This window comes from Schistocerca gregaria, chromosome 4, assembly GCF_023897955.1.
Source record: "Schistocerca gregaria isolate iqSchGreg1 chromosome 4, iqSchGreg1.2, whole genome shotgun sequence".
Lineage (NCBI taxonomy): Eukaryota > Metazoa > Arthropoda > Insecta > Orthoptera > Acrididae > Schistocerca > Schistocerca gregaria.
In genome coordinates this window covers 13,814,068-13,826,382 of record NC_064923.1, presented here as the reverse complement: position 1 = coordinate 13,826,382, position 12,315 = coordinate 13,814,068, and the positions used below count along the sequence as shown (strand labels likewise).

Here is a 12,315-nt window from a genome sequence, read left to right as displayed (position 1 = left end):
TTCATAATCATTTCTGAGAGGTAACAGAATTGCATGACAACCTGCAGAGCTAGTTTCGTCAAAATTAACACACATACTTGATGTGACTCATAAGCCGAACGAGTTACTTTCCGACGTTATTTTAGATGTGCAAGTGCCAGTCAAAAACACGCGGCGACGGCAATATGCAAACCAATTCGCTAGTTAACACCGGTCTTGTTGTGCGTGTTTCAAGCTCAAGAGCATCTCCAAGCAGAAAATGGTCAACAGCAACGTTCACACGGTTTCGTACTGCTCAAGTGCTGCACTAAAACGGTATGTTTCTTTTTCATATCTGGAAAAACACGACCGAGAGAGGAATCAAACACGCAATCTTCGGATACGAAGTCCGACGCCTTATCCATTAGGCCACACGGTCACTGACAAACAAGTGGAACTTATATACGACTCATCTCGAAACGCTCACACCTCTGAGGAGTTGTGTTTTCGTTCTACACAGACGCTGCCCCTTGCTCTTTCCCACCCATTTGATACATTCAACCTGCTACGAGACCTACCAAATATAGACTGGGAAACTAAACCACACACTTTGTGCATTCGGAAATGTAAGGCAGGGCGTCCCTCGCCGCATTTGCTACGATGTCCATTTGCTACTTCTGCAGAAGTGGCGGCGGCAGCGACGACGACGACGACGACGACAACCGCGGAAGGCTCTGAGATATGTGAGAAATACATCTATAAAATATATTTCAGACTGTCCCATCCCACCTTATGCTGTACCGCTTTGGCAAATGCTTTATCTGCGCCATTCGCCTTAATCACATCTGAGAGTAATTCTTAATAAAACGCCTCTCGCTAATTGTTAGTCATCCCAGATACTGTTTGCTATAAGGCCACGACGCGCAACTGATATCCAAAATTCGTCTGCCTCCTGTGAGGATCGAACTCACGACCCCTGGTTTACTAGACCAGTGCTCTGCCACTGAGCTAAAGAGGCGCGGCCTAGCGGTACTTTTGCGTACTTCATCCTTACGGTCGTCTGGATCATCAGACTTCAGCTGACAACACTTCATATTACCGTCTAATATTTGCAGCTATGGCGACCCATTACTGCTTGCCTACACATCTGACACGTAAAGGAAGTGCTCTCCAAATAACACCACTTGCATTTCAGAACATGTCTTTCACACATGTCTACAAAATCACCTTCACCTTCAAATACAGTTTCGTAGCGACTGACGGAGACGTAGGCAAAGTTTAAAGTTGCTATTTCCATTACATCACGTTAATCAGAAAAACGGTAAGTTACATCTGCAGAGGAACAAAATTCCGTTCCTCCCCACGTGGGGCTCGAACCCACGACCCTGGGATTAAGAGCCTTATGTTCTACCGACTGAGCTAGCCGCGCTGCCTCGGTGAGTATATGCCGGTTAGCACGTCACACAGTACTCGTTTGGGTTGATTGGTCCGATACAGAACCTCCCCATGTTGCCTAATGTTTTCCTAACGTCACACTCGTCACGTAGTTCACTTTTATTTCATAATCATTTCTGAGAGGTAACAGAATTGCATGACAACCTGCAGAGCTAGTTTCGTCAAAATTAACACACATACTTGATGTGACTCATAAGCCGAACGAGTTACTTCCCGACGTTATTTTAGATGTGCAAGTGCCAGTCAAAAACACGCGGCGACGGCAATATGCAAACCAATTCGCTAGTTAACACCGGTCTTGTGCGTGTTTCAAGCTCAAGAGCATCTCCAAGCAGAAAATGGTCAACAGCAACGTTCACACGGTTTCGTACTGCTCAAGTGCTGCACTAAAACGGTATGTTTCTTTTTCATATCTGGAAAAACACGACCGAGAGAGGAATCAAACACGCAATCTTCGGATACGAAGTCCGACGCCTTATCCATTAGGCCACACGGTCACTGACAAACAAGTGGAACTTATATACGACTCATCTCAAAACGCTCACACCAATGAGGAGTTGTGTTTTCGTTCTACACAGACGCTGCCCCTTGCTCTTTCCCACCCATTTGATACATTCAACCTGCTACGAGACCTACCAAATATAGACTGGGAAACTAAACCACACACTTTGTGCATTCGGAAATGTAAGGCAGGGCGTCCCTCGTCGCATTTGCTACGATATCCATTTGCTACTTCTGCAGAAGTGGCGGCGGCGGCGACGAAATACATCTATAAAATATATTTCAGACTGTCCCATCCCACCTTATGCTGTACCGCTTTGGCAAATGCTTTATCTGCGCCATTCGCCTTAATCACATCTGAGAGTAATTCTTAATAAAACGCCTCTCGCTAATTGTTAGTCATCCCAGATACTGTTTGCTATAAGGCCACGACGCGCAACTGATATCCAAAATTCGTCTGCCTCCTGTGAGGATCGAACTCACGACCCCTGGTTTACTAGACCAGTGCTCTGCCACTGAGCTAAAGAGGCGCGGCCTAGCGGTACTTTTGCGTACTTCATCCTTACGGTCGTCTGGATCATCAGACTTCAGCTGACAACACTTCATATTACCGTCTAATATTTGCAGCTATGGCGACCCATTACTGCTTGCCTACACATCTGACACGTAAAGGAAGTGCTCTCCAAATAACACCACTTGCATTTCAGAACATGTCTTTCACACATGTCTACAAAATCACCTTCACCTTCAAATACAGTTTCGTAGCGACTGACGGAGACGTAGGCAAAGTTTAAAGTTGCTATTTCCATTACATCACGTTAATCAGAAAAACGGTAAGTTACATCTGCAGAGGAACAAAATTCCGTTCCTCCCCACGTGGGGCTCGAACCCACGACCCTGGGATTAAGAGCCTTATGTTCTACCGACTGAGCTAGCCGCGCTGCCTCGGTGAGTACATGCCGGTTAGCACGTCACACAGTACTCGTTTGGGTTGATTGGTCCGATACAGAACCTCCCCATGTTGCCTAATGTTTTCCTAACGTCACACTCGTCACGTAGTTCACTTTTATTTCATAATCATTTCTGAGAGGTAACAGAATTGCATGACAACCTGCAGAGCTAGTTTCGTCAAAATTAACACACATACTTGATGTGACTCATAAGCCGAACGAGTTACTTTCCGACGTTATTTTAGATGTGCAAGTGCCAGTCAAAAACACGCGGCGACGGCAATATGCAAACCAATTCGCTAGTTAACACCGGTCTTGTTGTGCGTGTTTCAAGCTCAAGAGCATCTCCAAGCAGAAAATGGTCAACAGCAACGTTCACACGGTTTCGTACTGCTCAAGTGCTGCACTAAAACGGTATGTTTCTTTTTCATATCTGGAAAAACACGACCGAGAGAGGAATCAAACACGCAATCTTCGGATACGAAGTCCGACGCCTTATCCATTAGGCCACACGGTCACTGACAAACAAGTGGAACTTATATACGACTCATCTCGAAACGCTCACACCTCTGAGGAGTTGTGTTTTCGTTCTACACAGACGCTGCCCCTTGCTCTTTCCCACCCATTTGATACATTCAACCTGCTACGAGACCTACCAAATATAGACTGGGAAACTAAACCACACACTTTGTGCATTCGGAAATGTAAGGCAGGGCGTCCCTCGCCGCATTTGCTACGATGTCCATTTGCTACTTCTGCAGAAGTGGCGGCGGCAGCGACGACGACGACGACGACGACAACCGCGGAAGGCTCTGAGATATGTGAGAAATACATCTATAAAATATATTTCAGACTGTCCCATCCCACCTTATGCTGTACCGCTTTGGCAAATGCTTTATCTGCGCCATTCGCCTTAATCACATCTGAGAGTAATTCTTAATAAAACGCCTCTCGCTAATTGTTAGTCATCCCAGATACTGTTTGCTATAAGGCCACGACGCGCAACTGATATCCAAAATTCGTCTGCCTCCTGTGAGGATCGAACTCACGACCCCTGGTTTACTAGACCAGTGCTCTGCCACTGAGCTAAAGAGGCGCGGCCTAGCGGTACTTTTGCGTACTTCATCCTTACGGTCGTCTGGATCATCAGACTTCAGCTGACAACACTTCATATTACCGTCTAATATTTGCAGCTATGGCGACCCATTACTGCTTGCCTACACATCTGACACGTAAAGGAAGTGCTCTCCAAATAACACCACTTGCATTTCAGAACATGTCTTTCACACATGTCTACAAAATCACCTTCACCTTCAAATACAGTTTCGTAGCGACTGACGGAGACGTAGGCAAAGTTTAAAGTTGCTATTTCCATTACATCACGTTAATCAGAAAAACGGTAAGTTACATCTGCAGAGGAACAAAATTCCGTTCCTCCCCACGTGGGGCTCGAACCCACGACCCTGGGATTAAGAGCCTTATGTTCTACCGACTGAGCTAGCCGCGCTGCCTCGGTGAGTATATGCCGGTTAGCACGTCACACAGTACTCGTTTGGGTTGATTGGTCCCATACAGAACCTCCCCATGTTGCCTAATGTTTTCCTAACGTCACACTCGTCACGTAGTTCACTTTTATTTCATAATCATTTCTGAGAGGTAACAGAATTGCATGACAACCTGCAGAGCTAGTTTCGTCAAAATTAACACACATACTTGATGTGACTCATAAGCCGAACGAGTTACTTCCCGACGTTATTTTAGATGTGCAAGTGCCAGTCAAAAACACGCGGCGACGGCAATATGCAAACCAATTCGCTAGTTAACACCGGTCTTGTGCGTGTTTCAAGCTCAAGAGCATCTCCAAGCAGAAAATGGTCAACAGCAACGTTCACACGGTTTCGTACTGCTCAAGTGCTGCACTAAAACGGTATGTTTCTTTTTCATATCTGGAAAAACACGACCGAGAGAGGAATCAAACACGCAATCTTCGGATACGAAGTCCGACGCCTTATCCATTAGGCCACACGGTCACTGACAAACAAGTGGAACTTATATACGACTCATCTCAAAACGCTCACACCAATGAGGAGTTGTGTTTTCGTTCTACACAGACGCTGCCCCTTGCTCTTTCCCACCCATTTGATACATTCAACCTGCTACGAGACCTACCAAATATAGACTGGGAAACTAAACCACACACTTTGTGCATTCGGAAATGTAAGGCAGGGCGTCCCTCGCCGCATTTGCTACGATATCCATTTGCTACTTCTGCAGAAGTGGCGGCGGCGGCGACGAAATACATCTATAAAATATATTTCAGACTGTCCCATCCCACCTTATGCTGTACCGCTTTGGCAAATGCTTTATCTGCGCCATTCGCCTTAATCACATCTGAGAGTAATTCTTAATAAAACGCCTCTCGCTAATTGTTAGTCATCCCAGATACTGTTTGCTATAAGGCCACGACGCGCAACTGATATCCAAAATTCGTCTGCCTCCTGTGAGGATCGAACTCACGACCCCTGGTTTACTAGACCAGTGCTCTGCCACTGAGCTAAAGAGGCGCGGCCTAGCGGTACTTTTGCGTACTTCATCCTTACGGTCGTCTGGATCATCAGACTTCAGCTGACAACACTTCATATTACCGTCTAATATTTGCAGCTATGGCGACCCATTACTGCTTGCCTACACATCTGACACGTAAAGGAAGTGCTCTCCAAATAACACCACTTGCATTTCAGAACATGTCTTTCACACATGTCTACAAAATCACCTTCACCTTCAAATACAGTTTCGTAGCGACTGACGGAGACGTAGGCAAAGTTTAAAGTTGCTATTTCCATTACATCACGTTAATCAGAAAAACGGTAAGTTACATCTGCAGAGGAACAAAATTCCGTTCCTCCCCACGTGGGGCTCGAACCCACGACCCTGGGATTAAGAGCCTTATGTTCTACCGACTGAGCTAGCCGCGCTGCCTCGGTGAGCACATGCCGGTTAGCACGTCACACAGTACTCGTTTGGGTTGATTGGTCCGATACAGAACCTCCCCATGTTGCCTAATGTTTTCCTAACGTCACACTCGTCACGTAGTTCACTTTTATTTCATAATCATTTCTGAGAGGTAACAGAATTGCATGACAACCTGCAGAGCTAGTTTCGTCAAAATTAACACACATACTTGATGTGACTCATAAGCCGAACGAGTTACTTTCCGACGTTATTTTAGATGTGCAAGTGCCAGTCAAAAACACGCGGCGACGGCAATATGCAAACCAATTCGCTAGTTAACACCGGTCTTGTTGTGCGTGTTTCAAGCTCAAGAGCATCTCCAAGCAGAAAATGGTCAACAGCAACGTTCACACGGTTTCGTACTGCTCAAGTGCTGCACTAAAACGGTATGTTTCTTTTTCATATCTGGAAAAACACGACCGAGAGAGGAATCAAACACGCAATCTTCGGATACGAAGTCCGACGCCTTATCCATTAGGCCACACGGTCACTGACAAAAAAGTGGAACTTATATACGACTCATCTCGAAACGCTCACACCTCTGAGGAGTTGTGTTTTCGTTCTACACAGACGCTGCCCCTTGCTCTTTCCCACCCATTTGATACATTCAACCTGCTACGAGACCTACCAAATATAGACTGGGAAACTAAACCACACACTTTGTGCATTCGGAAATGTAAGGCAGGGCGTCCCTCGCCGCATTTGCTACGATGTCCATTTGCTACTTCTGCAGAAGTGGCGGCGGCAGCGACGACGACGACGACGACGACAACCGCGGAAGGCTCTGAGATATGTGAGAAATACATCTATAAAATATATTTCAGACTGTCCCATCCCACCTTATGCTGTACCGCTTTGGCAAATGCTTTATCTGCGCCATTCGCCTTAATCACATCTGAGAGTAATTCTTAATAAAACGCCTCTCGCTAATTGTTAGTCATCCCAGATACTGTTTGCTATAAGGCCACGACGCGCAACTGATATCCAAAATTCGTCTGCCTCCTGTGAGGATCGAACTCACGACCCCTGGTTTACTAGACCAGTGCTCTGCCACTGAGCTAAAGAGGCGCGGCCTAGCGGTACTTTTGCGTACTTCATCCTTACGGTCGTCTGGATCATCAGACTTCAGCTGACAACACTTCATATTACCGTCTAATATTTGCAGCTATGGCGACCCATTACTGCTTGCCTACACATCTGACACGTAAAGGAAGTGCTCTCCAAATAACACCACTTGCATTTCAGAACATGTCTTTCACACATGTCTACAAAATCACCTTCACCTTCAAATACAGTTTCGTAGCGACTGACGGAGACGTAGGCAAAGTTTAAAGTTGCTATTTCCATTACATCACGTTAATCAGAAAAACGGTAAGTTACATCTGCAGAGGAACAAAATTCCGTTCCTCCCCACGTGGGGCTCGAACCCACGACCCTGGGATTAAGAGCCTAATGTTCTACCGACTGAGCTAGCCGCGCTGCCTCGGTGAGTATATGCCGGTTAGCACGTCACACAGTACTCGTTTGGGTTGATTGGTCCCATACAGAACCTCCCCATGTTGCCTAATGTTTTCCTAACGTCACACTCGTCACGTAGTTCACTTTTATTTCATAATCATTTCTGAGAGGTAACAGAATTGCATGACAACCTGCAGAGCTAGTTTCGTCAAAATTAACACACATACTTGATGTGACTCATAAGCCGAACGAGTTACTTCCCGACGTTATTTTAGATGTGCAAGTGCCAGTCAAAAACACGCGGCGACGGCAATATGCAAACCAATTCGCTAGTTAACACCGGTCTTGTGCGTGTTTCAAGCTCAAGAGCATCTCCAAGCAGAAAATGGTCAACAGCAACGTTCACACGGTTTCGTACTGCTCAAGTGCTGCACTAAAACGGTATGTTTCTTTTTCATATCTGGAAAAACACGACCGAGAGAGGAATCAAACACGCAATCTTCGGATACGAAGTCCGACGCCTTATCCATTAGGCCACACGGTCACTGACAAACAAGTGGAACTTATATACGACTCATCTCAAAACGCTCACACCAATGAGGAGTTGTGTTTTCGTTCTACACAGACGCTGCCCCTTGCTCTTTCCCACCCATTTGATACATTCAACCTGCTACGAGACCTACCAAATATAGACTGGGAAACTAAACCACACACTTTGTGCATTCGGAAATGTAAGGCAGGGCGTCCCTCGCCGCATTTGCTACGATATCCATTTGCTACTTCTGCAGAAGTGGCGGCGGCGGCGACGAAATACATCTATAAAATATATTTCAGACTGTCCCATCCCACCTTATGCTGTACCGCTTTGGCAAATGCTTTATCTGCGCCATTCGCCTTAATCACATCTGAGAGTAATTCTTAATAAAACGCCTCTCGCTAATTGTTAGTCATCCCAGATACTGTTTGGTATAAGGCCACGACGCGCAACTGATATCCAAAATTCGTCTGCCTCCTGTGAGGATCGAACTCACGACCCCTGGTTTACTAGACCAGTGCTCTGCCACTGAGCTAAAGAGGCGCGGCCTAGCGGTACTTTTGCGTACTTCATCCTTACGGTCGTCTGGATCATCAGACTTCAGCTGACAACACTTCATATTACCGTCTAATATTTGCAGCTATGGCGACCCATTACTGCTTGCCTACACATCTGACACGTAAAGGAAGTGCTCTCCAAATAACACCACTTGCATTTCAGAACATGTCTTTCACACATGTCTACAAAATCACCTTCACCTTCAAATACAGTTTCGTAGCGACTGACGGAGACGTAGGCAAAGTTTAAAGTTGCTATTTCCATTACATCACGTTAATCAGAAAAACGGTAAGTTACATCTGCAGAGGAACAAAATTCCGTTCCTCCCCACGTGGGGCTCGAACCCACGACCCTGGGATTAAGAGCCTTATGTTCTACCGACTGAGCTAGCCGCGCTGCCTCGGTGAGCACATGCCGGTTAGCACGTCACACAGTACTCGTTTGGGTTGATTGGTCCGATACAGAACCTCCCCATGTTGCCTAATGTTTTCCTAACGTCACACTCGTCACGTAGTTCACTTTTATTTCATAATCATTTCTGAGAGGTAACAGAATTGCATGACAACCTGCAGAGCTAGTTTCGTCAAAATTAACACACATACTTGATGTGACTCATAAGCCGAACGAGTTACTTTCCGACGTTATTTTAGATGTGCAAGTGCCAGTCAAAAACACGCGGCGACGGCAATATGCAAACCAATTCGCTAGTTAACACCGGTCTTGTTGTGCGTGTTTCAAGCTCAAGAGCATCTCCAAGCAGAAAATGGTCAACAGCAACGTTCACACGGTTTCGTACTGCTCAAGTGCTGCACTAAAACGGTATGTTTCTTTTTCATATCTGGAAAAACACGACCGAGAGAGGAATCAAACACGCAATCTTCGGATACGAAGTCCGACGCCTTATCCATTAGGCCACACGGTCACTGACAAACAAGTGGAACTTATATACGACTCATCTCGAAACGCTCACACCTCTGAGGAGTTGTGTTTTCGTTCTACACAGACGCTGCCCCTTGCTCTTTCCCACCCATTTGATACATTCAACCTGCTACGAGACCTACCAAATATAGACTGGGAAACTAAACCACACACTTTGTGCATTCGGAAATGTAAGGCAGGGCGTCCCTCGCCGCATTTGCTACGATGTCCATTTGCTACTTCTGCAGAAGTGGCGGCGGCAGCGACGACGACGACGACGACGACAACCGCGGAAGGCTCTGAGATATGTGAGAAATACATCTATAAAATATATTTCAGACTGTCCCATCCCACCTTATGCTGTACCGCTTTGGCAAATGCTTTATCTGCGCCATTCGCCTTAATCACATCTGAGAGTAATTCTTAATAAAACGCCTCTCGCTAATTGTTAGTCATCCCAGATACTGTTTGCTATAAGGCCACGACGCGCAACTGATATCCAAAATTCGTCTGCCTCCTGTGAGGATCGAACTCACGACCCCTGGTTTACTAGACCAGTGCTCTGCCACTGAGCTAAAGAGGCGCGGCCTAGCGGTACTTTTGCGTACTTCATCCTTACGGTCGTCTGGATCATCAGACTTCAGCTGACAACACTTCATATTACCGTCTAATATTTGCAGCTATGGCGACCCATTACTGCTTGCCTACACATCTGACACGTAAAGGAAGTGCTCTCCAAATAACACCACTTGCATTTCAGAACATGTCTTTCACACATGTCTACAAAATCACCTTCACCTTCAAATACAGTTTCGTAGCGACTGACGGAGACGTAGGCAAAGTTTAAAGTTGCTATTTCCATTACATCACGTTAATCAGAAAAACGGTAAGTTACATCTGCAGAGGAACAAAATTCCGTTCCTCCCCACGTGGGGCTCGAACCCACGACCCTGGGATTAAGAGCCTAATGTTCTACCGACTGAGCTAGCCGCGCTGCCTCGGTGAGTATATGCCGGTTAGCACGTCACACAGTACTCGTTTGGGTTGATTGGTCCCATACAGAACCTCCCCATGTTGCCTAATGTTTTCCTAACGTCACACTCGTCACGTAGTTCACTTTTATTTCATAATCATTTCTGAGAGGTAACAGAATTGCATGACAACCTGCAGAGCTAGTTTCGTCAAAATTAACACACATACTTGATGTGACTCATAAGCCGAACGAGTTACTTCCCGACGTTATTTTAGATGTGCAAGTGCCAGTCAAAAACACGCGGCGACGGCAATATGCAAACCAATTCGCTAGTTAACACCGGTCTTGTGCGTGTTTCAAGCTCAAGAGCATCTCCAAGCAGAAAATGGTCAACAGCAACGTTCACACGGTTTCGTACTGCTCAAGTGCTGCACTAAAACGGTATGTTTCTTTTTCATATCTGGAAAAACACGACCGAGAGAGGAATCAAACACGCAATCTTCGGATACGAAGTCCGACGCCTTATCCATTAGGCCACACGGTCACTGACAAACAAGTGGAACTTATATACGACTCATCTCAAAACGCTCACACCAATGAGGAGTTGTGTTTTCGTTCTACACAGACGCTGCCCCTTGCTCTTTCCCACCCATTTGATACATTCAACCTGCTACGAGACCTACCAAATATAGACTGGGAAACTAAACCACACACTTTGTGCATTCGGAAATGTAAGGCAGGGCGTCCCTCGCCGCATTTGCTACGATATCCATTTGCTACTTCTGCAGAAGTGGCGGCGGCGGCGACGAAATACATCTATAAAATATATTTCAGACTGTCCCATCCCACCTTATGCTGTACCGCTTTGGCAAATGCTTTATCTGCGCCATTCGCCTTAATCACATCTGAGAGTAATTCTTAATAAAACGCCTCTCGCTAATTGTTAGTCATCCCAGATACTGTTTGCTATAAGGCCACGACGCGCAACTGATATCCAAAATTCGTCTGCCTCCTGTGAGGATCGAACTCACGACCCCTGGTTTACTAGACCAGTGCGCTGCCACTGAGCTAAAGAGGCGCGGCCTAGCGGTACTTTTGCGTACTTCATCCTTACGGTCGTCTGGATCATCAGACTTCAGCTGACAACACTTCATATTACCGTCTAATATTTGCAGCTATGGCGACCCATTACTGCTTGCCTACACATCTGACACGTAAAGGAAGTGCTCTCCAAATAACACCACTTGCATTTCAGAACATGTCTTTCACACATGTCTACAAAATCACCTTCACCTTCAAATACAGTTTCGTAGCGACTGACGGAGACGTAGGCAAAGTTTAAAGTTGCTATTTCCATTACATCACGTTAATCAGAAAAACGGTAAGTTACATCTGCAGAGGAACAAAATTCCGTTCCTCCCCACGTGGGGCTCGAACCCACGACCCTGGGATTAAGAGCCTTATGTTCTACCGACTGAGCTAGCCGCGCTGCCTCGGTGAGCACATGCCGGTTAGCACGTCACACAGTACTCGTTTGGGTTGATTGGTCCGATACAGAACCTCCCCATGTTGCCTAATGTTTTCCTAACGTCACACTCGTCACGTAGTTAACTTTTATTTCATAATCATTTCTGAGAGGTAACAGAATTGCATGACAACCTGCAGAGCTAGTTTCGTCAAAATTAACACACATACTTGATGTGACTCATAAGCCGAACGAGTTACTTTCCGACGTTATTTTAGATGTGCAAGTGCCAGTCAAAAACACGCGGCGACGGCAATATGCAAACCAATTCGCTAGTTAACACCGGTCTTGTTGTGCGTGTTTCAAGCTCAAGAGCATCTCCAAGCAGAAAATGGTCAACAGCAACGTTCACACGGGTTCGTACTGCTCAAGTGCTGCACTAAAATGGTATGTTTCTTTTTCATATCTGGAAAAACACGACCGAGAGAGGAATCAAACACGCAATCTTCGGATACGAAGTCCGACGCCTTAT

The 12,315-nt window shown here is 46.0% G+C and overlaps 8 non-coding genes across 8 annotated transcripts; all 8 read right to left on the bottom strand.

Moving 5' to 3' along the window:
- Positions 1 to 904: 904 nt before the first annotated feature.
- Positions 905 to 976, bottom strand: Trnat-agu (transfer RNA threonine (anticodon AGU)). The gene has a single exon. It is a non-coding gene; the product is annotated as a tRNA-Thr (tRNA).
- Positions 977 to 2,372: 1,396 nt separating this feature from the next.
- On the bottom strand, positions 2,373 to 2,444 carry Trnat-agu (transfer RNA threonine (anticodon AGU)). Its single transcript has one exon. It is a non-coding gene; the product is annotated as a tRNA-Thr (tRNA).
- Positions 2,445 to 3,888: 1,444 nt separating this feature from the next.
- On the bottom strand, positions 3,889 to 3,960 carry Trnat-agu (transfer RNA threonine (anticodon AGU)). The gene has a single exon. It is a non-coding gene; the product is annotated as a tRNA-Thr (tRNA).
- A 1,396-nt stretch (positions 3,961 to 5,356) lies between these two features.
- Trnat-agu (transfer RNA threonine (anticodon AGU)) lies at positions 5,357 to 5,428 on the bottom strand. The gene has a single exon. It is a non-coding gene; the product is annotated as a tRNA-Thr (tRNA).
- Positions 5,429 to 6,872: 1,444 nt separating this feature from the next.
- On the bottom strand, positions 6,873 to 6,944 carry Trnat-agu (transfer RNA threonine (anticodon AGU)). The gene has a single exon. It is a non-coding gene; the product is annotated as a tRNA-Thr (tRNA).
- Positions 6,945 to 8,340: 1,396 nt separating this feature from the next.
- Trnat-agu (transfer RNA threonine (anticodon AGU)) lies at positions 8,341 to 8,412 on the bottom strand. Its single transcript has one exon. It is a non-coding gene; the product is annotated as a tRNA-Thr (tRNA).
- Positions 8,413 to 9,856: 1,444 nt separating this feature from the next.
- Trnat-agu (transfer RNA threonine (anticodon AGU)) lies at positions 9,857 to 9,928 on the bottom strand. Its single transcript has one exon. It is a non-coding gene; the product is annotated as a tRNA-Thr (tRNA).
- Positions 9,929 to 11,324: 1,396 nt separating this feature from the next.
- Trnat-agu (transfer RNA threonine (anticodon AGU)) lies at positions 11,325 to 11,396 on the bottom strand. The gene has a single exon. It is a non-coding gene; the product is annotated as a tRNA-Thr (tRNA).
- Between the last annotated feature and the right edge of the window lie 919 nt (positions 11,397 to 12,315).